The 5,357-nt window shown below is 33.4% G+C and overlaps 1 pseudogene; it reads left to right on the top strand.

Annotated features, from left to right (window-relative positions):
* The first annotated feature begins 699 nt into the window (after nt 1–699).
* On the top strand, nt 700–2,475 carry LOC116466370 (60 kDa heat shock protein, mitochondrial-like; annotated as a pseudogene).
* Nucleotides 2,476–5,357: the final 2,882 nt, after the last annotated feature.

Consider the following 5,357-nt stretch of genomic DNA (forward strand, 5'->3'; position numbering starts at 1 on the left):
GCAAATGCATCTTTCCCATTGAAGCTTTTCACATGCAAGGTTGAACAGGGTAATAACTGTCCCATTATCCCATTGTCTTTATAAAATATATGCAGCCTGCTACCTAGGAAACATGAGTGTAGGAGGAGCTGTTCTGAGAGACTGCACATGGCTCCAGTTGCCAAGGAAACTCATGCATTTTTCCCTGTAAATGCACAGAGCAGCTTCCTTATTAGGATTGGGTTAACAATCTTCCTAAAGGAAAAGCTGAGTGGAGAAGGTAGTAAGTTCTTTTCAGGCATATAATCTGAATTGTAAACTCTATATAAGCTGTGGTGAATTGTTTTTAGCAAGTAAGCTTCAGTGATAAAAGTAAAAACGTGTGGATTATCACATATTGTTTTATCTGACATAATTGAAAATATTAGAAAATGAAAAAACTTGATATTAAATGAAAAACAGACCATTTGCTTATAAAGAAAAAATAGATTTTCAGACTAATAAATGACATATACTGAAAATGTATGCTATGTATCCAAATGTAAATGAGTTTTTAATTTACACTTTTACAATGATTCTACATAAAAAGTTTTCCTAAAATACTTTCATATCAACCTATTCTAATTAATTATCTAAATTAATCCTCTTTCTTTATATTACTGTTATTATTGTGCTAAAAAGCACCTATTTCTCCTCACTCACCACCACCACTCTGCAGAAATGCTTCGATAACTCACAGTCTTTCACTAGATGAGAACTGTGTCCAGGGTACTGGCTCCTCATCTCACTTGGGCTTATGTTAAAGATGTAAAATTTGGTATAGATGCCTAAGCCTTAATGCTTCAAGGTGCAGACCTTTTAGCCGACGCTGTAGCCATTACAATGGAGTCAAATGGAAGAGCAGTGATTATGGAACACAGCTGTGGAAATCCCAAAGTAACAAAAGATGGTGTGACTGCTGAAAAATCTATTGACTTAAAGGATAAATATAAAAATATTGGAGTTAAACTTGTTCAAGGTGTTGCCAATAACATGAGTGAAGAGGCTGGGGATGACACTACAACTGTATAGTTCTGGCATGCTCTATTGCCAAGGATGGCTTCAAGAAGATTAGTAAATGTGCTAATCTATTGGAAATGGGGAGAGGTGTGATGCTAGCTGTTCATGCTGTAATTGCTGAACTTGAAAAGCAGTCTAAACCTGTGACCACCCCTGAAGAAATTGCTCAGGTTGCTACAATTCTACAAATGGAGACAGACCATAGAAAGGTTGCCATCGGATACATATGTAACAAACCTGCACATTGTGCACATGTACCCTAAAACCTAAAGTATAATAATAAAAATAAAAATTAAAAAAAAAAAAGAAAGATTGCCATCACAGTAAAGGAAGGAAAAAGCACTGAATGATGAATTAGATGTTACTGAAGGCATGAAGTTTGATTGTGGATATATTTTTCCATATTTTATTAATATACCAGAAGGCTAGAAATGTGAATTCCAGGATGCCCATGTTCTAATGAGTGAATAGAAAATTTCTAGTGTCCAGTCCATTGTACCTGCTCTTGAAGTTGCCAATGCTCACCATAAAACTTTGATCATAATTGTTGAAGATATTGATGGAGAAGCTCTAAGTACATTCGTTTTGAATAGGCTAAAAGTTGGTCTTCACATTATAGCAGTCAAAGCTCCAGGATTTGATGAACAATTGAAAGAACCAGCTTAAAGATATGGCTATTGCTACTGGTGGTGCAGTGTTTGGAGATGAGGGCTTGACCCTAAATCTTGAATATGTGCAGCCTCATGACTTAGGTAAAGTTGGAGAGGTCATTGTGACTAAAGATTATGCTATGCTCTTAAAAGGAAAAGGTGAAAAGGCTCAAATTGAAAAAAAAATATTCAAGAAATCATGGAGCAGTTAGATGTCACAATTAGTGAATACGAAAAGGGAAAACTGATAGAATGGCTGGAAAACTTTTCAGATGGAGTAGCTTTGCTGAAGGTTGGTGGGACAAGTGATGTCAAAGTGAATGAAAAGAAAGACAGAGTTGCAGATCCCTTAATGCTACAATAGCTGCCACTGAAGAAGGTATTGTTCTGGGAAGGGGCTGTGGCCTGCTTTAATACATTCCAGCCTTGTACTCATTGACTCCAGCTAGTGAAGATCAAAACATTGCTATAGAAATTAAAAGAATATTCAAAATTGCTGCAATAACAATTGCTAAAAATGCAGGTATTGAAGGATCTTTTAGAGTCGAGAAAATTATGCAAAGTTCTGTAGAAGTTGGTTATGATGCTATGGCCAGAGATTTTGTGAATATGGTGGGAAAAGGAATCATTGATCCAACAAAGTTCCTGAAAACTGCTTTATTGGATGCTTTTGGGTGGCCTGTTAACTACAGAAATTTTAGTCACAAAAATTCCTAAAGAAGAGAAGGACCCTGGAATGGGTGCAATATGTAGAATGAGAGGTGGTATGAGAGGTGGCATGTTCTAATTCCTAGAATACTGCTTTACCTGTATTAATGAACTATGACAGGAAGCTCAAGGCATTGTTCCTCACCAATAGCTTCATAGAAGTCAGTTGGAGAAAATGACTGAAGAAAAGCCTGGCTGATATTTAAGAAATCACTATAACCATTACTGGTTTCAGTTGACAAAATACATAATGACTTACTGCTGTCATTGTCCAGGCCTACAGATAATTTATTTTGTATTTTTTAATAAAACACATTTGTACATTCCTAATATTGGGTGCAAAGCCATGTACCAATATATTGCTTTCAACTTAAATCCCTGAGGCATTTTTACTACTATTCTGTTAAAATTTTAGTGCTTGCCATCACCAGTTGAGAATTTAAGCAGTCTTTCTGTGGAGATTGAGAATAATTGTGTACAAAGTAGAGAAATGTCCAATTATGTGACAACTTTTGTATAATAAAAACTATTTTAAAGTTTAAAAATCACCTATTTCATATTCGAACAGTCTATTTTTTGTGCTTCTGAAATTAAAATTCTCTAAAGTATAAAATCTCAAATTATATCTTCTAAATGTTTCCTCAGTATGATCTGTTACCACCTGTAGTTATTTATTAAGTCCATCATTTATCAATTATGTAAAACGACTTTAGGTAAAATCTAATAATTTTTTTCAAAAGAGCCTTAAAAAATCATGTACTATGGAAAGAAAAAGGAAGTGGGAATATTTCCAGGCAAGAAGGCTATTTCTTAGAAATTTGAGCTGTATCTTCTATGTTAATAACAATATTAAAATTCATATGGAACAAAAAAGACTCCCAGTAGCCAAAACAATCTTGAGCAAAAAGAAAAAGCTAGAGGCATCATACTACCTGACTGCAAAGTATACTACAAAACTATAATAACTAAATCGGGCTGGCACTGCCGTAAAAACAGACTCATAGAAGAATGATATAGAATAGAGCCCAGAAATAAATCCACATATTTACAGCCAACTGATTTTTTAAAATAAATGTGCCAAGAATACACACTGGGGAAAATACAGTCTTTTCAATAAATGGTGCTGTGAAACTGGATATCTGCAGGCAGAAGAATGAAACCAGACCCTCATTGCTCACCTTATACAAAAATCAACTCAAAATGAATTAAAGACTTAAATATGAGAACCAAAACTATAAAGTTACCAGAAAAAGACACAGGGGAAATGCTTCATGACAATAATTTGAGTAAAAACTTTTTGGATAAGACCTCAAAAGCATAAGCAACAAAAGCAAAAATAGACAAATGTGATTATATCAAACTAAAAAGCTTCTGCACAGCAAAAAAGAAAAAAAAAATCATAGGAGTGAAGAAAAAACCTACAGAATGGGAGAAAATATTTGCAAATGATTCATCAAAATAGGAGTTAATATATACAATATATAAGGAACTGAAACAACCCAATACCAAAAAAATAAAAATAATTTTATTTAAATATGGGCAAAAGATCTGAATAGACACTTCTCCAAAAAAGGCATACAAATAGCTAGTGGGCATATGACAAAATGCTCAACATCACTAATCATAAGGGAGAGGCAAATCAAAACCACAAGGCAATGTTACCTTACTTCAATTAGAATGGCTATTATCAAAAAGACAAAAAATAAAATGCTTATGAGGATATGGAGAAAAGAAAACTCATATATAATGTTTATGGAAATGGAAATGTAGTAAAGCCATTATGGAAAAAAGTATAGAAGTTTCTCAAAAAAATAAAAATAGAACTGCCATATGATCCAGCAATTCCACTACTGAGCATATAGCCAAAGGAGTGGAAATCAATATGTCAAAAAGATATCTGTACTCTTATGTTTATTGCAGCACTATTCCTAATAGACAAGAGATGGATTCAACGTAAGTGTCCATCAATGGATGAATGGATTAAAAAATATGGTATATATACACAATGGAATACTATTCAGCTCTAAAAAAGACTTAAATTCTGTCATTTGAAGCAACATGGATAAACCTGGAGGGCATGATGTTCAGTGAAATAAGCCAGTAACAAAAAGACAAAACTACATGATATCACTCATACATGGAGTTTTTGAAAGCTGATTTCATAGAAGTAGGTAGTAGAATAGTGGTTACCAGAGGATGGGGAAGGGAGGAGAAAGTGAAAGATAGGGAGAGGTTGGTCAATGGCTACAAAGTTACAATTATATAGGGAAAATAATTTCTGGTGTTCTATTACATAGTAGCATGATTGTAGCTAATAACCATGTATTGTATATTTCAAGATAGCTACAGAAGAGGTTTTTGAAAGTTATTATTACAAAAAAATGATAAAGATTTGTGATGATGGACATACTAACTACTCTTATTTGATCATTATCAACGTAAGCATGTGTTGAAACATCACACTATAACCCATAAACATGTACAACTATTATGTGTCAATTGTAAATAATTTCTAAGTTAGGTATCCAACCTAAATGCAGACAGAGAAACACACAAGTATTTTATTGCAAAGTAAGTGGAAAAGTTTAAGTTGTTTCCTCTAGAGAAATAATGTATAAAGAGTTATAATTCTTTGTATATTCTGTTGAACAGTGAAGGTGTGTGAAAGCAGGCATTCTCATGTATTACGGATAGAGTGTATACTGGCAATATAATTTTAAGGAAGTTTCTTTAAAAAAACCCCACCAACTATATTTACAAAGATAAGAATCACACTTTGCCAAAAATATCTAAATTTTAAGACTTGATTATTGATGAAGTCATGGTAAGTGTATGTGGAAAATAGAGTCCTATGCTCATATACAGTCGTTAAAACTAATCATAGTGAGAATATGTAATCACATAAAATATGTTCATTCTAGATTTTGAAGTGGAAAATGAAAAATCACACAAAAGGTATAA

The sequence above is a fragment of the Hylobates moloch genome, unplaced genomic scaffold (assembly GCF_009828535.3).
Source record: "Hylobates moloch isolate HMO894 unplaced genomic scaffold, HMol_V3 SCAFFOLD_4, whole genome shotgun sequence".
In the NCBI taxonomy this organism is placed as follows: domain Eukaryota; kingdom Metazoa; phylum Chordata; class Mammalia; order Primates; family Hylobatidae; genus Hylobates; species Hylobates moloch.